Source organism: Paroedura picta, chromosome 2, assembly GCF_049243985.1.
Source record: "Paroedura picta isolate Pp20150507F chromosome 2, Ppicta_v3.0, whole genome shotgun sequence".
Classification (NCBI taxonomy): Eukaryota; Metazoa; Chordata; class Lepidosauria; order Squamata; family Gekkonidae; genus Paroedura; species Paroedura picta.
Window position 1 is genome coordinate 121,727,887 of NC_135370.1, and position 21,910 is coordinate 121,749,796.

At 45.3% G+C, this 21,910-nt stretch overlaps 2 long non-coding RNA genes across 2 annotated transcripts in view; one reads left to right on the forward strand and one right to left on the reverse strand.

Annotated features, from left to right (window-relative positions):
• Nucleotides 1-8,412, reverse strand: part of LOC143828787 (uncharacterized) — a 32,429-nt gene extending 24,017 nt beyond the window's left edge. Inside the window, exon 1 of the long non-coding RNA XR_013227878.1 lies at nt 8,345-8,412. This is a non-coding gene — a long non-coding RNA (uncharacterized LOC143828787). The remainder of the gene's footprint in view (nt 1-8,344) is intronic.
• LOC143828786 (uncharacterized) overlaps nt 1-21,910 on the forward strand; it is a 265,869-nt gene that overhangs the window by 211,252 nt on the left and 32,707 nt on the right. Inside the window, exons 2-3 of the long non-coding RNA XR_013227877.1 lie at nt 16,628-16,776; nt 17,749-17,875. This is a non-coding gene — a long non-coding RNA (uncharacterized LOC143828786). The remainder of the gene's footprint in view (nt 1-16,627; nt 16,777-17,748; nt 17,876-21,910) is intronic.

A 21,910-nucleotide genomic window follows, 5' to 3' on the forward strand; every position in this document is an offset into this window, starting at 1 on the left:
AATCTGAGCTGCAAGGCTAGGGGCAAAAAGTTAAAGAATGTTCCCTAGCAGCACTTGTTCTTTGTTTCAAATGAGAAACTTAGCCAGGTTACCCTGGCTTGCTATTATGGGAGGGGGCCGGTGACAGTGCAAAAGCTATGCCTCTTGCATGTCTAGTAGGAAGAAAGGGTGAGGCATTCAAAAAGCATGCAGACCCCTAACCGCCTAGACTATCATATAACTTTGCAAATTTGAAAATGAACAGGCAAGCTGTTTCACTGTCAGAATTTATGCCATTTATATGAGAGAAGATAATATGATGTCACCTGTCACCACTTATTCCTCAAGAAAAAGCGTCTTGCCAGATGTGGCCAAGAAGCTACTTTTTGGAGATAACCGAACTGGTAACTCTCTCTATAAAGGCATCCTGTGCTTTGCCTGTAATACTACAACCTGTCTGTGGGTGGCAGCAGCTCTCTAACACTGGGTCATAGGGCTTGTCAAAAGCGGCAGAGATTCTTCAAAGCATAAGCCACCTTGATTTCAATAGTTTATAAAATGCCTTGTGTGTTAAATATAAACTGCTGTTGCATTATTCAGTCCTGTGGAATAAAAAACACAAAATAAGTCATCTTTTATTTGGTGATGGTTCTGCTTGTGTAGGCGGGATCAAAACGATGTTGATTCATGGGGGAACTTTAGGCAAAATGGAAAGTGGTTAATTCTCAGCCATGTAGAGAACAAATGTAGCCGCAAATACGGATATTTTTTAGTTACTGAAGATAAACTGTGGCCTAATCACAGCACATTTTGCTCTTCCAAGTTATAATGTACTGACTATCAAAGAGGCTGCAGACTGTGGTAATGATACTGGTTTCATCCCATTGCCTTCTGTATTCGTAGGATTATAAAGTATTATATTCAGGCTGTTTAAACTGTTCTGTAGATTTTCTTGGCAAGAAAACAGAAAGGGAATATCACCATTATGCTGTTTTTCACGTTAATCTCAGAGACCAACCAGGTGTCCACAATTGTTCTGAGTTGAACAATTGGGTTTTCAGTCTAAATTGTTTGACATCCCCCCCCATACTTTCTCCCTCTTCTTCTTCTCAACCAGCCATCAGAGATAATGACAGACCTACATTTATGTGGACAGGTGGACAGGTTTTACGTAGCTGACAAATTTTATCTATTTATTTATAGTTAAATGGGGGTGGGGGCTATTGTTCTTGTAATTGTGTCAAACTAGGCTGCCACTTGGACCTGATGGTGATGCAAAATACTTCTGTGCATTTGTTCCCAGCCAAATAGGATCTTGTATAAATTGGGCTGCTACTTATGCAAAGAAGCTCTGTGTGCTGAGTTAACATATAAGATATAGGGTAGCCAACCCCCAGATGGACCTGTAGATGTCCCGTAATACAACTGATCTCCAGATTACAGAGATTGATTCCCCTGGACAAAATGGCTGCTTTGAGGGCACACTGAAGACACCCACTTTCCCCAAACTCTGCCCACCCCCAACTCTCCAGGAATTTCCGGAGTTAGAGCTGGCAACCCAACATTTTGGGCTGGGCAGGTATTCTGTTGGCATGCTATCTAAGCACGTGTACCTTTGCATGGGTAACAGCCTAGTTGAAGCAAAATGTTGTGCAAAGTCAAAATGTCAAGAGGAAGGGTTTCTTTGCTTTGCTTTGAGTTTTTATTTATTTGTTAACTTTATATCCCACTCCCATTCCCCTGAATAGGGCTTGAGATGGCTAACAACTAGTTTTGACTCATCAGCATCAAATTTAAATCAGGCCTTGCTTAGACTATTGACTTTCTAAGAGAGGGATGGGAGGGAACTTTTTGAAACTAAAGCCATGAGGTTAGTAAAGGCCCTTTCTGCACTCACAGCTTATTTCCATTTATTGGAAAAGTTGTGTTGCTGTTACTTTAATTTGAATCCTATGCCTATAATCTCCACCTTTAAAAAAAAAATCTGATTTTCTCTGGGAATCTTGGAGTCTGTGGATACTGTCACAGGTCTATTTTTCCTCTGAGTTTTTGTGCCACATCGTTGGTCTCTGCTTATTGGTCAGTTTCAGGCAGAGCATTTTTTATTTTAATGAGAGAGTCTTCCAGCTGCATTAAATGTTGGGTGGCCATCTTGCTGAACATTTAGTGCTTCTCCCCCCTTCAGTAATGCTCTCCCTATTTCAAATACAACCTGGATGAATAGCACAACATCATTAATGTACCCCCCCCAAAAAATAGTCCAGGAGGGAGCTATCTTGTTGATGCCCGGTACAGATGCTTTGCCATGGAGGTGGGGCAGAGCTCCATACCAGTAGCCCTACCAACAACAAAGTGCATGTGGTACCATTCTTCCTTTGTTCATGCATACACATGTGCGTGCATGATGGAAACCTTGTCCAGGGACGGTGAAACAGTCACCCTTAAAGAGCTAGCCCCTGCTGGGTTCTCCATTGTGGATGGTGGGGCAGAGAGGGAGAGTGGCAATCCTGATCCATGATAACATCTCCTTAGGGCTCTCCCTGCACCAGCAATCCCAGGAATTAAATGTGTTGGGCTCAGGTGGGGAACAACCAAGAGTATGGCCAACTGGCCGGTGTACCATGCACCCAATGCACCTCCAGATGCCTTGTCCACCCTGCTAGAGGTGGTGGCCACTTGGAGATTACAGTTCCCTAGACTATTAATTCTGGGGGACTTTAATATCCATGCAGAATTGCTGTCCTCTGGCAATGGGCTGGACCTGGTGTCAGCCATAGCAACACTAGGGCTCTCACATTTTGTTGTTGGCCCTACCCACCAGGCAAATCACACCCTGGACCTTATTTTCTGCGTGGGGTTGAGCATGGATCCAGTCACAGCTACTGCCATGCCATGGTTGGACTACTGTACCCTGAAGACCTGGCTAAAGTTGCCACTTCCCCCTCATTTGGGTGCCAAGCACATTTCAGCTCACCCATGGAGACTTATGGATCCAATTGCATTCCAGAATGCTCTGCGGGGCCCAATGCCTCCCAGCACTTTTCTAGATGCAGAAGGGGGAGAGGACATGACAGGAATGCACTGTGAAAATGAAGAAAAATGCCAGTGCAGAAAAGGCCCAAGACTGCTGCAGAAGGAGATTTCAGTCATCTGTTAAAGGTGCAGACTGAGACCTGTAGACCCCAATGAACTTTGACTAAACATACCCAATAATCATCTTCCCCCATCCCCATTTTCCATCTACAGCTACGAAGATCATTTCTGAAGACTGCCAAATCAGGACTTTCATGGCACACACACAGAAAGCATATTTCATAAACAAACAAGCTTTGAAGGTGAAGAGAAGGTTTCCCTAAACTCATCAGGCAATCTGTAGTGGTTCTTTTGTTCATTTTTCTTTCTTGTTTGTTGTATATTTTTGAGAACTATGGCAGGACATTGGAGAGAGCGGCTAAATTTCTCTATGGCTGATAAAATGAAAATGCATTTTATATTCCTACCTGGTACATAATTCTCCTTCCACTACCTTCCAGCCCATCACATCCCAGTCCATTTAAGAGATTTAGATGCGTTTAAGGACAATCTCTCCGTTCTAGAGCACAATCTATGTTCAATTATCAACCCTTAGGGATACATTAGGCATAACTGTTATGTCCCTGTCTGTCAATAAAATTATAATCATGGAATGCACAATTGTACTACTTAGATTTGTAAATGCATAACAGAAAGGCATGAATGATGGAACAAAGGGGCTATTACAGTGCATCTTACAGATTTGATCCATAAAAGATTGCCAAAATCTGAACTTCATATTTATGAATGAAACAGATATTTCTTTACAAACAAAGAGTGTGTCTGTGAGGGATCTGGCCCAATGGGATGCCAAGCTAGGGTCCATTATGCCGATAACGCTCGCTGCCGCCGCCAGTGCAGATGCCTCCCGGCCCAGGGCTACGGAAGGGCCACGTTAAGCGAACACAGGATCTTCCATAGCTTCTTGGGTAAGCCAGGGCTGCAGCAGGCCGGTGCTGTGCATAATTACCAGTGCCAGGCCTGTTGGCCTGCCCAGCCCCAACCCTACAATCTCCCTGTAGGGACACCATGTGCCCCTGCAGGATCCACGGAGCCCTGGAACTGGCAGGGGCAACCCCCTGTCCCCATATGGGCTTGCGGAGGGGGCCTGCCCCCCCACTCCCTCCCCGGGTTGTCCAAACCTCCCCCTGCCGCGCAGGCTTACCTTCTGGTCCCGACATTCATCGTGCACGCACTACGCCGAGGCAGCCCAGCATGCCCCACCCCGGTGCATACACGGGGATCTGCGGGGCATCCTGCCCCGCTGCAATGGCACGGCAGCAACGCACAGTAGCTGCCACCGTGCATAAGAGGCCAAGGAGATGTTTTGCATGTGGCTTGCAAAAAGGGATGTGTCATTATAGGTATTCTCCCTGGCTAAAGTTTCTGTTCCACATAATATATTTCTGGTAAGGCCTTGGAGGAGGAGTGCATCTCATGGCTTAAGTGCCACTCAACGCTTAACACCCACTCAAGGTGCCTGTCCCACCCTTGAATACCTCCTCCTCCAACCAGCTTGCCTGTCTGTCCAGCGGCCTTCCACCCCCCATCCCTGACCACCCCTCCTCCTTCCACTTCCCTCCAAAGCTCAGAAGCTGCAGATCCCTGCTGCATGAGAGCTGCCCCTGCTGGTGAGTTCCCTAACAGCTGCCTGTAGCCTTTACAAATCCTGGGGGGAGGGGGAGTCTGTCTGCGGAGTTCTTCCACCCCACTCCACCCCACCCCACCAATTTGAAAATAAAATGTAACGTATCTTGACCGTTCTACTCACAGGGTCTGGAATCACTTTTGCTACTGTCATGAAAGCTCTGCATTGCCCCCAGCAGGAAGAGTTTGCAAAAAGTAATCAAGCCTACATGATCTCAAGAAGTGAACTTCCTCATGTACTAACAAGAACCTAACATCACCCCTTTCCTTCCATGCATGCAACACCCTAATCCTTTGTCCCTGCTCTACCATGTCTCCAATTTTATCCCTGCCCCTGTTTCTCAAGCTTGTTATTCATAATAACTTTAGAAACATAAAAGATGTTCAAATTGTACAAAAACTGAAATATTTGTAAAGCTGATGTTTATAAACCATACCATTAAATTAACCTTTCCACTATCTGATTCCTTAAAGAAAGACGATGTACACTGTCTCTGGAAGAGGTCCAAGCCTCAGTTTTGATGGCACTCTGTAGGAAGGGATGTCTAGGTGCAGAATGCACTCCTGCAATGCCTTTGAGCCTGGCCCAACTAGGCAGGCTTCACGATAGTAGTCAGCATGATAAAGTGTTCACTGGGCCTCCACAGCCTGGCACTGCCACCCGCCACCAACCTGTACAGGTTTGTGCACATGTTCACATGTGTGCACAGTCTAAAACTAGCAAAGTGTGGCTTGGCAAGAACAGCCTTGTTGAATGTCGGTGACAAGTGCCACTCCTCAGAGATATTGCAGATAGTGCTCAGAAGCTTGTCATCCCTCCCCACTAATGCTGGGCTCCGAATCCCCTTGCCACCTGCCTAGAGGTGTCCCTTGTTCTTGCCACCCCTCACAGATGCCCAGCAAACAGGATAAGCCTGACATGCAAGGTATAGTAGCAGTAGCTGGAGGTCAGTAGCAGATTGCTCAGTAGCTGGACTCAGTTGTGGAAATCCCAATGATAAAAGGATCCCTTTCTTTTTCATGACTGGTAAATTGTGACAGATACCTAAGAACAGGAGTAGTGAACCTGTGGTCCTCCAGATGTCCATGGACTACAATTCCCATGAAGAAGATAGTTGGTTCTTATATGCCACTTTTCCCTACCCGAAGGAGGCTCAAAGCGGCTTACAGTCGCCTTCCCTTTCCTCTCCCCACAACAGACACCCTGTGGGGTGGGTGAGGCTGAGAGAGCCCTGATATCGCTGCTCGGTCAGAACAGTTTTATCAGTGCCGTGGCGAGCCCAAGGTCACCCAGCTGGTTGCATGTGGGGGAGCGCAGAATCAAACCCGGCATGCCAGATTAGAAGTCCGCACTCCTAACCACTACACCAAACTGGCGTTTGCTGGCAGGGGCTCATTGGGAATTGTAGTCCATAAACATCTGGAGGACCACAGGTTGACTACCCCTGCCTAAGAACCTGCTAAATGTTGACTCATCAGGTTGTGGATGGAGCCTATAAAGGTCAGGGCCAATTGCCACTGAACCTGAGTAAGAGTGATCACTCTGAAGACAGACCCAGCAAGTGAAATCCTGGTTCTGATGAAAAAAATTGGATAATGTAACAAGAATCTTTGTCATTCTTTTAATGCAGATGGAAACTTTTTAAGGCAACCTTTTAATTGCCATTTGCTAATTGGTAGTATGAAGTTGGTAGGAGTAGTTTAATGACATATTTATTAATTTAGGTTTACCATTATGAGCTTGTTAAATGCTAAGTGTAGTTCCTCATTTAAACCCATTATATTCCTTCTTTCCTTTTTCAAATTAACATTTGATTAAAACATGAATCATAGGAATTTTACGTTGTCATAACAATCACTTGCAACCAATTATCTTACTTTTAATGTTATTCTGATCTGAAATATATGTATTTGAAAATAAAGTTGTTTAATGACTAAACTGTTCTAAATTGTGACTGAGAAGTGTGCCCAAATATTGGGAGCTGGGCAGGTGCCCTATTGCCTTCTTTATTTGTTGTCTTATGCTGCATAGGCATAGAGCGGGGGTCACTGGGGGAGTGGGGGGGGGTAGCTGTGAATTTCCTGGATTGTGCTGGGGATTGGACTAGATGGTGACCCTTGGGATCTCTTTCAGCTTTATGTTTCTATGACTGGACTTTCAAAAATATTTTTTAGTACACTTTGAGTGTCTATGAGAGTGAAGAAGTTCTTTTTTATAACCCAATTTTTACTGCCCTAAGGAGTCTCAAAGTGACTTACCATCGCCTTCCTTTCCTCTCCCCACAACAGGCAACCTGTGAGGTGGGCTATAAATAAAGTTAAAAAATGTTCTCTGAATTTAGAGAAGAAAGGTGTCGACTACCTATAGTGCTCAAGTAACAGTAAATACTAAAGAACCTGAAACACTGTGGGGAATGTAGTATCAGGACAGAGCCTCAGGTGTGTAAGTGAAAGACAATTGTTTTGTAATGAAAGCAATTTTTGAAAGTGTTATTTGGCAAGCAGTATGATCCACAACATCACACTTCTTGTACTGAAAAGAAAAATTCAGAACCTACCAGTGACTCATGCTGCCTGCCCAATATGGAATAATGCAGTGTGCAATCTGTCCCGCCATGTAGCAGGCAAATTTACTTATGGCGTGGCTTCACCCTGCCTGTCAAGATAGAAATTGAAAGAGAAACTGTGTTCCTCACAGACTGGGGAGAAACTTTGCAGGAATTCTTCATTTATTTAAAGAATTCTATCCAATCACCCCCAGGTCATTAAAGTGGTCATCAACAAGTTCCAAAATACAGTAATCATAAACATTATTCATGCTAACCTTGTACAACTTGTGTATACATATTCCCCATTATTTATTTTATTTGTGATAATGTAACTGTAAGATGAATGAGAAACGTGAAAAAGAGGGAAAGAAATTAAGAGAGGGAAAAGGCTTGAGTTTTTTTTTAATCTTGCTGTGATGCCCTATGCACTGCCTTGCAAAATCTAGCTGAGCTGGGTGCAAGAAGTATAAGAAGAATAAGAATTTGTTTTTATACCCCCCTTTCAGTTTATAAATCACCTTCCCTTCCTCTCCCCACAACTGATACCTTGTGAGGTAGGTGGTGCTAAAAGAGTTCTGACAGGACTGGTCTGTGAGAACAGTGCTACCAGGACTGTGACTAGCCCAAGGTCACTTAGCTGCATGTGGAAGAATGGGGAATCAAATTTGGCTTGCCAGATTAGAAGACACTACTCTTAACCATTACACTAAGCCTAGACTGTTGCAGAAAATGACCTGCAGACCTGATACTGTGGCAGCTATCAGCGTACTTGGTTGTATGATCTATTAAGCAGAGAGAAAGGAAAATCTAGACAGTCCTAGTGTTGCCCAAATTGTGTGGACATATGTCCTAAAACACGTATCTTTGAGCTTGTGGGGAACATTAGCCCAAGTGCAGCGAGAGGGGGATAACTTAGCATTTATGGATCGAAATGCCTATATATACCAGGGTTGATTACACCCGTAGGAACTCAAGGCAAACACAGATGTAAATGGTAAAATAGCAATATAAGCTTTATTGAAAGGAAAATAACAAAAGACACACAAATAGCTAACACATAGAGAAGGGGGAGGAAGAGTAGAAGGCTTGATAGTTACCTATCCGAGGAGTGGTGGGTCAGAGGAAGAAGCACGAACCAGCATGGGAGGTCCCGGGTATATAAATCTAAATAAATAAAATAAGACACTCAGAGTGGCTGTGTGAAGCCACAGTTTTTATAGGATTTTGGGAAGGGGGCTACGTGACAAGGCTCAAGTAAGCATGTGCTGGAAGTTTCCAGGGTCCCCGGAGATTAGGACAATGCCTGGCCAAGTGGGGGGGGGGGTGGCTGTAAATGGATTTGGATAAAGGTTTTAATGGCTCTGAGTAAGAGAGCCATCAGGTCTAGCTGGCAGGATGTGGGGAAGAGATTTCCCATGGCAGAGGGGCCAAGTGTGAAAAATGTTGCAAGATAAAGGATTTTCCTAGGAGCCCTTAGACAAACAGGAGGAAGCCAGTCCACTCACTTAGAAATACAATTGGGGGGGGGGTGAGCTGATGCAAGCTTGAGTCCAGAGGCACCTCTGGGTCAGGCAAAGGCTGTCATTCCAAACCTAAGGCAGAGAGCAAGATTTCAAGTCTGGCCTGGCTCGGCTGACCCTAGCAGTGCCATGGCTTTAGCTTAAGCCTAGACTATTGTGGGGTGCCATTGGTTATAGAAGACAGTGTGCCTGTCAGTGAGGCAGGGGGCCCTGCCACACCTTAACACTAGAGTGCTTTTTGCTATGCTTAGACTTTCCTGCACCACTAGTGGCTGCAGCCAGAACTGCATTTTAAATAGAAAAAGAATGTAGCACGATACTATCATCAAGGGCCTTCCTCAAGCTGCCTCCCAGGGCAGACTGCACTCCCCGGCCCATCCCTTGATATACCACTGGAACCAGTGCTTGTACATGTAGATTCCCATGCAAGGTGGTCTTGCCCAAGCACTGCAAAAGGGTGTTTTGGTTTGGTTTGGTTTTTAACATATTCATTTATTTAGGCTTTTTATTCCACTTTTTCCCATAAGGGAGATCCAAAGCAGCTTGCAAAAAAAAAAAATCCCAGAACACAGTTTAAGTAAAATAATTTAAATAAACAAAATACAATTTAAATAAGCAAAATAGTCCAGAGAATACACTAAAACCGCATTGTGGGTTGGTTCTAGATCTAGTGAGCTATCTCATGTAAGGGAACTAGTTATTGCCTTGCATTATGAGCCAAGAACCACAAGCCCTTTGGCCTTTGCATTTTGGCTTGTACCTCTGGCCACACAGAGACTAAATACATGTAAACATAGATGAATTAAACTCAGCCCAGATCACACTCAGATGCTGCTAATAAGATGTTCCCCAGCTTTTTCCTTTGCTATATCACAAGTGTAGCCTATAAATAAGGCATTTGTTCAAGAAAATGATGATTTATTTGAAAGGCTCTTCTCATAATGAGGAGAGGTACATGAGCCACATGTTCAGGTACAATCTGCATGTTTCAGGCTGTTTTCATTTGAATCAGTCCTGACATTATGTCCATTGTAGGGTTCCCAGCTGATAATAGGCCTATTATCTATCAGCCATGGGAGACCAGGGCAAGGGGGATATGGGGGCAGATCCCTCAGCAATGGTGTGAAGACTGTTCTGGGGAAAACCTGAAACTGACATCTGTCCTTTCTAGGAATCACCAGAAACTCTATGGCTTTACTGGTTCTTGGTGATTCCTAGAGAGCTGTGATATTACAGCCTGATTACCATTTTTTTTTCTCCTTCCACTATTCAGAGAGTTGGCTGGAAACAGGAACTGGGAGCAGAAATCCCATTACCCCACTCAAGGACTATCAACCTGGCATCTCCAGCAGAGTAACATCAGCATTACTCCTAAAGTACAGTCTTTGCTGATGTATGAGACTACTTTTACCCCCTGAAAAACATGCCTCCAAGTGGGGGGGTCATCCTATACGCCAGGTGCACTTCAGTTGGAATTGACATAGCTGCCCATAGTGGCCCCTAGTACTGTATTTTGAGTGGAAATGTTGGGGGGGGGTCATCATATATGCCCAGTCGTCTTATACGCCGGCAAATACGGTATGTATCCTACCTATACAGAAGTGGCAGCAGGTTACTCTGAGAAAATGCAGCTTGGTGTTTGCTCATGAGGCTTGTGAGGCCTGAGCATCCATTATGAGTCTGTACCCCTGCTCTCTTCCTGGATCTGCTTTTCCACATCCTGGTACCCTACATCATCTGTAACATATTTCAGATGATACCAAGCCATTGTTACTGCTTTCCATCTCACTCACTTGCTCTTCCACTGCATTGCCTCAAATTCTCAGTCCACTCAACTCATCTCCTATGTTATTATTTGAAGCGTCCTTAGGAGAACAAGAGGAGAGGGCAAATGGCAGTTTTGTGACTATAGTAGAAGCGCCACAGAGAGAGTTGAAAGGCTATCTACACTCCCCCTCTCTTTTTCAAGGCCAATAACTGGGATAAATATCCCATCTGTTTGAAGAGGAATTGCCTGTGGGGTCTGTGTGTCCAGCACATACTGTAATGACGGTCATGTTCCCAAATTCTGGCATACATTCTGTTTGTGCATCTGTGTCTGCACTTATAATAAAATAACTGGCCACCGTGCAAGGTGCTTTTTGTTTGTTTGCTTTTTGCCTTTTTCCTGTCAGTGACTGTAATTCCCAGTGCCCCAAGGCGTGTTTGTACTTGAGCAAATGACTGTAATATAATTTCAGGAAGAAAATAAATGAGGCTTATGAACAGCCAAACAAGTCCACTTGCAGAAGGATGGGGAGAGAAAGGGCAAAAGAAACATGTTTCCTGCTGCCTTTGGAGGTTGGGATAAATTATAGCTCCTCTCTGCCAAGCATCTAAGGTAGCGCCAGCCGGGGGGGGGAGCAAAATGAACCCCCATGGCATGTAGTTATCGGCAGAGGCCAGACCTGTAGATCGATACCTCAGTGCAGAGTGTCCTCGTGTCTGCTGGGGAAAGTGAATCTGTAAGCTCCTTATTTCCTCATTCTTTTAATCGCAGGACTGCGTCTGGCAGTGATGAAGATGAAGCAGACGCAAATGTCTAATGCTCGAAGCACTTTGATTTCTGAGTTGATGGGGTGAAGCCAGTGAAAAGCTATATAAAAGACTCTGCGCGCTGATGGAGTCTATTGCCTTTATTTTCCTAGGCTTGCGTCCCTTTGTTTTTTCTGTTTCCACCAGTAACTTCTTGCTTCTTGACTGTTAGGCTTTGACCAATACGGATTATTTCTGGAATTAGCCTTTGAAGAAACCTTAATAATAGTAATAATAAAAGGCTGCTTTAATCTCACCTAACTGGATTAGCTTTGCGCCTGCCTGCTCCCGATTGTTTCGGCTGCTGGAGGTTTGCTCTTCCAATGAGAGTTCTCGGGAATGGAATTATGGCAGAGCGGGTTTGTCACTGAGGCATACCTAATGCGGCTCAGAAGAGGGAATGGTGTAATTGGGTTTCTTGAGCATGGCAGCACCAAGTGAACATGGCTTAGTCCAAGAATGAGAATTTGCTTTATAGCTGCAAATGAGAAATGATACTGGGGGCACTCTTTCGGCCACTCTTTATTAAAGCAGCAACAAAAGTTTTCAGGCAGAGCAATTTAGTACTTGCCAAATCCTCATTCAGCACAGACTGCCAGGTAGACCAGCATGTTTCTCTGTGGTGATAGCATACTCTGGCTCGTTTCCCTACTTCACCAAGCAGTGAGAAGTTCTGGGGGCAGCACTTGCTGCCTTGGTGTCTTTGGCAAAAGATGGCACTGCAGGCGATCTTGCAGCCTTTGCCTTAGTTAGCCATAGAGGACAGGTGATGGCCAAGTGGCACTGCTGCAGGACAGCATATCCTCTGCCCTTCATGCAGTCTCCCAGGAAAGAGATGAGACCCAGCACCCTCTGTTGCCTCCCTCATAGATGGGCCTGCATGCTTCTGTCTCTGCCAGAAGCTAAATGCCTCTCTCTTTAAATGCAGGTCCATAACTGCCCCCTTCATTCAACCAGTTCCAAGCTCAGGTAGGTGCTGGGAAAGAGCCATTCCCTAATGCTAAGGACCACTGTTTGTTTTGTAATCACCCCTCTTCTGTCATAGGCTTTGCCTTTCCTAAGGCATACCACTTTATACCAAGGCCATAGACATCTACTCTGCCCTCGACTCAAACGGGCGCCCTGGTACACTGGGGCTCTCCGGGAGAAGAAGAGGGAAGTGAGATGATTGGAATGAGTGTGGCAGAAATCTCGTGACGAGGCTGCAAGAACATCTTATCACATGCTTATGAGGGCGTATGAGAAAGTGGCAAAACGTGAGATTTTTGCTGTGGAATTTGCGTCCATTAGCTCTTGCCCAGCACATTTATTTAGGGTAGTTCGGTCCCTTACCGCCCTCAAGGGCAGGCACCAAAATGTTAGTCAATTGGATTTGGGCTGTGTGGCATTAGCGAGCTATTTTGCGGATAAAGTCTTGTCTCTTTGCCACGACCTCCCTGCTACAATTAATAGAGTTAATGAACTGAAGGCCTGTTGGCCGCCTTTGGAGGTGATGTTTGATGGCTTCAGGTGGCTCTCTTTACCTGAAGTGGACAGGTTGCTGGGGAAGTTGAGGGCCACCACTTGCCCCCTTGATCCCTGTCCATCTTGGCTCCTCAAGGGAGGTGCCCTGCGAATAGGAGGCCAGCTCATGGACATTAATTGCTCCATGGTGATAGGTGAGTTTCCTGAGCTGCTCAAGGAGGCGGTGGTGTGTCCTCACCTTTAAAAAACATCACTGGACCCGCGGGACCTGGCCAAGTACTGACCAGTCTCACATCTAGCGTTTCTGGGTAAGGTAGTTGAAAGGGCTGCGGCAGACCAGCTCCTGGCATTCCTGGAGGAAACTTCGGCGCTCAATCCATATCAGTCTGGCTTCTGCCCTGGCCACGGGGTGGAGATGGTGCTGGTGACGGACAATCTCCAGTGCCAGTTAGATTGTGGCGGCTCGGCCTTGTTGCTTCTATTAGATCTGTCAGCCGCATTTGACATGGTCAATCACAAACTGCTGGCTTGCCGCCTCACCAGTATGGGGATAAGGGGCACAGTGCTCACCTGGTTACACTCCTTCCTCCATAACCAGATTCAGAGGTTGGCAGTGGGAGAGGAGTTATTGAGTCCGTATTGACTCCTTTGTGGGGTCCTTCAGGGCTCAGTTCTCTCTCCCATGCTATTCAACATCTTTATGCGCCCTCTGGCCCAGCTGGTGCGGAGTTTCAGCTTATAGTGTCATCAGTTTGCAGGTGACATCCAGCTGTATCTCCTTATGGACGGCTGCCCAGACTCCCCCCCAGAACCATTTGCCAGATGTTCAGCCATGGCTGAATGAATCATAGAATCATAGAATCATAGAGTTGGAAGGGACCTCATGGGTCATCTAGTCCAACCCCCTGCACTATGCAGGACACTCACATCCCAGTCGCTCATCTACTGTAATCTGCTACCCTTTGCCTTCACAGAATCAGCCTCTCTGTCAGATGGCTATCGAGCTTCTGTTTAAAAATTTCCAAAGATGAAGAACCCACCACCTCCCAAGAAAGCCTGTTCCATTGAGAAACCGCTCTTTCAGGAACTTCTTCCAGATGTTTAGATGGAATTTCTTTTGAATTAATTTATCGCATTCGTTCTGGTCTGTCCCTCTGGGGCAAGAGAGAACAATTCTGCTCCATCCTCCATATGGCACCCTTTTAAATACTTGAAGATAATTATCAGATCCCCTCTCAATCATCTCCTCTCTAGGCTAAACAGACCTAGCTCCCTCAGCCTTTCTTCATAAGTCTTGGTCTCCAAACCCTTCACCATCTTTGTTGCCCTCCTCTGGACACGTTCCAGTTTGTCAACATCCCTCTTTAATTGGGATGCCCAAAACGGAACACAGTACTCCAAGTGAGGCCAAACCAGAGAAGAGTAAAGTGGTAGCATCACCTCCTGTGATCTGGACACAATATTCTGTTTGATACAGCCCAAAATCCCATTTGCCTTTTTAGCCACTGACTCACACTGCTGACTCATGTTCAATGTATGGTCTACTAAGACTCCTAGATCCTTTTCGCACATGCTACTGCCAAGACAAGTCTCCCCCATCTTATACTGTATTTGGTTTTTCCTACCGAAATGCAGAACATTACATTTGTCCCTATTGAACTTCATTTTATTCAGTTTAACCCACTTCTTGAGCCTATCAAGATCATCCTGTATTCTGTTGCTGTGTTCAGTTGTGTTTGCTACCCCTCCCAGTTTAGTATCATCTGCAAAGAGCAGAGTCACATGAAACTCAACATCTCCAAGACAGAGGTCCTCTGGCTGGGGAGGAAGGGGGCAGCCCAGGAAGCATGTGTCCCTACCTTGGCAGGAACACAACTGACCATCGCATCCCAGACCAGGAATTTGAGAGTGACCGACTCCTCCCTAATTATGGATGCTCAGGTCAAAAAGGTAGCTGGCCAGGCATAGAATCATAGAATCATAGAGTTGGAAGGGGCCATACAGGCCATCTAGTCCAACCCCCTGCTCAACGCAGGATTAGCCCTAAGCATCCTAAAGCATCCAAGAAAAGTGTGTATCCAACCTTTGCTTGAAGACTGCCAGTGAGTGGGAGCTCACCACCTCCTTAGGCAGCTTATTCCACTGCTGAACTACTCTGACTGTGAAAACTTTTTTCCTGATATCTAGCCTATATCATTGTGCTTGAAGTTTAAACCCATTACTGTGTGTCCTCTCCTCTGCAGCCAATGGAAACAGCATCCTGCCTTCCTCCAAGTGACAACCTTTCAAATACTTAAAGAGGGCTATCATGTCCCCTCTCAACCTCCTTTTCTCCAGGCTGAACATTCCCAAGTCCCTCAACCTATCTTCATAGGGCTTGGTCCCTTGGCCCCAGATCATCTTCGTCGCTCTCCTCTGTATCCTTTCAATTTTATCTACGTCCTTCTTGAAGTGAGGCCTCCAGAACTGCACACAGTACTCCAGGTGTGGTCTGACCAGTGCCGTATACAATGGGACTATGACATCTTGTGATTTTGATGTGATGCCTCTGTTGATACAGCCCAAAATGGCATTTGCCTCTTTTACCGCTGCATCACACTGACTGCTCATGTTTAGTTTACAATCCACAAGTACCCCAAGGTCTCGTTCACACACAGTGTTACCTAGAAGCGTATCCCCCATCCAGTAGGCATGCTTTTCATTTTTCTGACCCAGATGCAGAACTTTACACTTATCTTTATTAAATTGCATCTTGTTCTCATTTGCCCATTTTTCCATTGTGTTCAGATCTCGTTGAACTCTGTCTCTATCTTCCGGAGTATTTCCCAGTCCTCCCAATTTGGTGTCATCTGCAAACTTGAGTAGTCCCTCCACCCCCTCATCACCCCCTCATCACCCCCTTGCCAGGCTCAGCTACAATGCCCTACCTGTCCCCTGAACACCTGGCCACAGTGATCCATGCAATGGTCATCTCCAGAATAGATTACTGTAACTCGCTCTAGGTGGGCCTGCCCTTGAACCTGACCTGGAAATTACAGCTGGTACAAAGTGCAGCAGCTAGGGAACACCATGAAGGACCCATATCCAGCCAGTGTTGAGGCAGCTGCATTGGTTGCCAGTTGCAGCCCGGTTCAAGTTCAAGGTTTTGGTTTTAACCTTTAAGGCCCTACGTGGTCTGAGACCTGTATACCTGAAGGACTGTACCCCGCAGGGCCCTGAGCTCTGCGGGCACAGATTAGTTGGTCATTTCCAGGCCTCGGGAAGTGCGTCTGGCCTCGACCAGGGCCAGGGCTTTTTCAGTCCTGGCTCCTACCTAGTGGAATGAGCTCCCGAGAGAGCTACGGGCCCTGTGGGAGCTTTCAGCATTCCGTAGGGTCAGTAAGATGGAGCTCTTCCACAGGTCTATGATTGAGGCCAGCGCACTAAGGAAGATCTGGTAGACCCCCCCCCCCATATGGTGGACTTGGAGTCATCGGCCTTTCCTTACCCCCCTCTAGTGGATAAATAAATTTGAATTGGGAATTTAATGGTTTTACCATCTCTATGGGACAGATTTAGAATTTAATGGCTTTTGAACAGACTTCTGTGACCCGCCATGAGCCTTATGGGAGTGGCTGGTAAGAAATCGAATGAATGAATAAATGAATAAATGAATGAATGAATGAATGAATGAATGAATGAATGAATGAATGAATGGCAAACTGCCAGTAAACGTAAGATGATCCCAAACTCGCAACAATAGATGTTGCTATAAAAAACTTCAGAATTCTGTTTGTAAATCCCCTTGTTCCTGTTTGTGCTTCTTTCCCATGTCTCACTCAGGAGGACATCTCAAAATCTTGCCACATTTATGGAAGAAAACAGGCTTTGTAGTGTCCCAAGTATACCAGGGAAACTGAAAAGGAATTCTTGTGTTGATGTTTCATCTTATCAACTTGTCGAAACATGAATGTAATGAATTGCTCCTCCAGGTATTTTTTGCAATTGTTCTTGACTCTCTGTAAAGCATTGTGACAGTGTCTGGCACCATCAGGGAAGCAGGCACTCTTGTATGGCATTCCCATAATACTAAATTATACCTGTTTGAATATGGGCAACTTGTTGTAGTACAAACATTTGAGTGGAATTTATCACATTCTTGTCATCTTCCTTGTACAGTACTTTTCTGGAAAGCAGGGCAAAGAAGTTTTCCTTAAGCTTTGCTCAATTGTACAGACATGCAGGATAATAAGCTGCAGCCTCCTTTGTGATATATAACCTAGAAAAGAAGACAGATGTGTTGCTACAGGCGGGTGCACTTTCCGAATGTGCCATCACCAAATTCCCACCAGAGGCGTTTTAGAAGGCTATACTGGAAAGAAAAATAGGAAAGAGAAAGGAAATAAATTCCATGGGCAAACCACTACAGACTAAACTGACAAGTGTGGACACAGGCTGAGCATTGAATACCGAAGTGCTGCGAGGATTCAAAAGCTGTATAAGCAGAATACACTCCAAACAAGGCCAAATAAAATCAAATGATCCTTTTTGGGGGTGCTTCCAGGCAGAGACATATGTACATAGCCTCCCATCCTCTAATCAGGGTACTGATCCTGCTAGCTGAGTTAGTACCATCTACTCTGGCTGGCAACAGCCTTCCAGAATCATAGGCAGAGATCTTCCTCAGACTGGACCCAAAACCTTCTCCTTTATTACTACGGTACACCAATTCTCTCAATCAGACCTCTTTCTGTCTCTAAGCACCTAGGAGTAATAATATGAGCACAGATTGGCCGTCACTGCTTTGCAATTCCAGACCTTTCTTACAGGAAGGTTTGCTCAGATTCCAAAAGAACCACACCACAGTTTTTGTGATGTCCCAGTTCCAGAGGATATACAACTTTATATACTATTCTGCCCTCTTTTCAAAGAACCCAAAACTAAATTTCTGTCTTCTTCCTCAGATCTTGAAAAACTCTGTTATTCGATGATGATCCATTTATAACTAATAGAGTAGCAGCAGTCTTTGCTTTGGCTGCTAGCAATCCATGAGTCAAGCACGCAAAAGTTTTGGAAACAAATACCCAGCAGGTATGTCAGCTTCATTAAACCATGGATTTCTTGTTATTTTCACAGTTCTTGAAACATACACAGTTCTTGAAACAATTTATAATGATTTCTTTGGTATCACTATTTTAATCTGATTGTTGTATGCCTTGTACTTACTGCATTTAATATTGCTAATGTTTTCTATTCTTTTGGCCTATGGTCGTATATATTAAATTCACCTGCTGTTACTGACACAGCAGACCCCACCATTTCCCCATGTTTCTGAGCAGAAGAACACTCCGGTGTGTCTCAGTGTTGCCAGACAAGATTTCAACTCAAGTCCAGTGACTGAATTGCCACATTTCAGCAACCCATTAGGGGCTGAGTTGGTCTGCCTTTGTAAATTCAGCCAGCTTCTCACATTTTCGCTCACATTTCTCAATCAGTAACAAGTAGACTTTTTTCCTCTCACTATGGGATTTTGTATCTTAAAATACTTCTCTGTTTTCATAAGGTGCCACATTTGGGCTGCATAGCCCGTAGTCATTGTGAGTACAGATAAAAAGACTTTGATTAAAGGATTTTTTTTGTTCTTGCGTACATGCCCAGGGGCATGCCTGAGGGGGACTTCTGTCAAAATATGTCTCTTACATAACATTAATACTTTAGATGTTTCAAACTCTGCAAAGTGCTTTGAGAGACTTTACAAAATATTGCTGCCTGTTTCATTCCAATGGATCCTACAGTTTAGTAAGTTCTCTACCCACAGTACGAGAGTCTCTTGGTGGGGTGTCATGGCTTGGTGATAATTTGCTTTGTATGGAAGGTCCCAGATTTATTCCTTGTTGTCTCCAGTTAAAGCAATCAGGTACAAGAGATGTGAAAGACCTCTGTCTGTGACCATGAAGACATGCTGCTAGTCAGAGTTGACAATAATGATCTTGATAGACCAGTGCTTTGACCCAGAGTAAGGCAGCTTCAGGTCTTCATCAGGTATTCATCAAGGACCCTATAACTGGCCAAGAAGTACAGAAGAGGCTGCAATTCCATTCATCTGTTGATGTTAGAATGGGAAGTTTAATTAGCAAGAAGCAATGGAATTTTCCTAGTATACTGTGATAAACATCTTGGGGTTTTTTATTAGATAAATTGGCATTTGTCTGTTGATTGATTGGCCCATGTCAGTAGATATATGTCATTGATGAAAGATATACCCAGGGCTTTTCTGCATGCGAGGAATGTAGCCATACAACCTCCGAAGGCAGACAGCATATTCCGGCCCCTTCACGTGATATCACCTACCTCCAGAAGATGGCTCGCAAATTCCTCCATTTTAACCCACATCTTCGGGAACTGCAGAAATTGGATTCACCACCCTAAAATGCGCCCTGCACCAGTGAACAACCAGCCTGCTACCAGTCAAAAAGACATGGGTGAAATGTGCTACTGTCTGCCCAGCTCTGTCCCACCCTTGCACCCATCTCCCTCTCCCATATTCCCGGGCATGGGAAGTCAGTTTTTTTTACAAATAGTAATGGGTGTGGAGCAACGCATAGGTGGCTGTGTGTGTGGGCATTTAAAAACTGTTTAACAAATGCTATGTGTCTTTACTTCCATGCATATGCATTGCAATGAGTAAGTAGTACTTTTTAAAAACCAAAACATTTATGGCCATTGTGGGACCTTTAAACACCAACCAGATATGCTGGTTGGAGATTGGTCGCCTACAGTGAGTGACAGGCTGCTGCAAGGCACATCTATGGCACATTGTTCCCTCTTATGTCTTTTCCAACTGCTACTCAGGAGGGTAAAATGTGCTAAAAGACAGCTGGAAAAGGTGAGACGGCTTGAAAGTGAGGAGGGCTGGTGAGACGGGATATACTATTGTATGTTTGTGTGCAGAATACGTGCCTGTATTTTGACCGATGTATGGCAAAGCCCCAGTAACTCAAGATGCTTAATTTTGCAAGCCTTGCTGGGCTGATTAAGATGTAATTTAAAAATTGTTATTCTGTGGAGCCTTCCAAAAAGTGCTTACCTATATTGGGAGGCACAAGTAAGTCTTGCATATCCACCAGTCCACTCATGCATTAGATATACATCGGAATGTCTGCTGCCTGGTTGGTACAATATTGTGCTGTATATGCTGCATACACATTGCACATGGGCTGCAGTCCAGCCTTTTGAGTGCAGTGCTCATTTGGTGAAGTACCAGCCTGGCTGACCATTGTTAGTGGCCTGTAATGTGGGCAGTGATGCTGGCCATCAACCTTTGTAGGAATGACATGGGATGGAAACAATGTCTGCTTTCTATCTCCACATCTGAAAGAAAACTTTCACATTTCTTCTGCACTGGATATTTGCATATCAGAGCACAACTCTGCTGCTATCTACTCATGTCAAGATTTTTAAAAGAATGATTTGAGATCCCTTGGTTCTAATAAGGAATATCTTGCCTCCACCTCATTTCAACCTGGTTCTTGAACACATTGTTTGAATGAAATGAACAAGAGGAGAGCATCTTGAGAGCTAGTGTTGTGGAGCTGTTTAAGAGCAGTGGCCTTCTAGAGCAGTGGTCCCCAACCTTTCTGAGGCTGGGGACCGACAGGGCATCGGGCCGCACCCGCGCGGACCACGCCCGCATCGGGCTGCGCCCCTGCGCGAATGCGCGGCCCGGCCCCGATTCCCTCTCCCCACCCTCCCGCAGTAAGAAGCTTCCCGGGCCGCAAGGCGGGGAGAGGGAGCCGCGGCCCGGCGCCGGGCCGCAGGCCGCAGGTTGGGGACCACTGTTCTAGAGAACCAGCTTTGATTCACCACTCCTCCGCATGCTGCTTGTTGGGTGATGTTGGGTTAGTCACAGTTCTCTTAGAGCTGTTCTCTCTGGAAAGTTCTCTTAAAGCTCTCCCATCTACCTCACGGGGTGTCTATTGTGGGGAGAGGAAGGGAAAGGTGATAGTAAGCCATGTTGGGACTCCTTCAGGAAGTGAAAAGTGGGATATAAAACCCCCAACTCTTCTCTTTATCTTACCAAGCTAAAGCAACCAACTGTATCTGACTGAGCAGAAGGAGGGTAAGTAAGATGTATCTGCTTTAACCTGTGCTTGCATAAGTGATAATCCATATCTGCCCATGGTATTCTCCTCTGCTACCTTCTCATATGCTTGAAAAATCACTTGGGAGGGAGGGTGCTTTTGAATGGAAGAACCAAAAGAGTACAAAGGACCACTCCCTTCCCCTTCTGCTCAGCTGTAGTGTACCCTAGGGCAGCGGTGGCCAAACCGTGGCTCTCCAGATGTCCATAGACTACAATTCCCATGAGCCCCTGCCATGAACATCTGGAGAGCCACGGTTTGGCCACCCATGGATTTTAAAAAACATGGAGAAGAGAGCCATGGAACTTGGTTTAATCTGTTGCTTGAGCCTCAGCATTGGGGCACATCTGAATTAATTTTTCACAGCCTGATTCCTGCAGCTTGGAAGAGGTCACGATGCTTTTGAGATTTTTGAGGTAATGGTTTTAAACAAGTGACTGCAAAGCAATCCTGTCTACCCTTGTTCACACAGTGACCCTTCTGTTCTGCCTTAACTTGCCCTGCCTTGTGGTGCAGTGACTGGACTGCTGACTCTGGGGTTTGCATTCCTTTGGGGTGAGTCTGCCTCCCTGCCCAACAGCCTTCTTCTTCACTGAGGCTTACAGATGCGTCTGAGCAGCTTGTGTTCGCATCCTTCCAAACAGAGTAGTGACTGTTTTTAAGCTCTGGTGGGAAGAACAAACGCTCAGGAGTCACAGAAATCCTCCATAGTCCAACTTTGATGTCCTTCTGCATTTAATCGCTTCATGAAAATTATTGCATTACCTTTTTGTCTGAGTTAAAAGCTCTGAAAGTACACAAGATCTTCTTCTAACGCATGCCATTAATTAACGAGCTGCCTGATAACAACTTTTGGGCGTAAATTCCTATTTCCCCTTAAAAGTAAGTGAATGATCCTCGTGAATATCACACAGGGCTTTGGATTTTGCTTTGTTTCATTTTTTGCCTTTTGATGGTGCCCTTTGAATTTCCTGTGCCGTTCTTG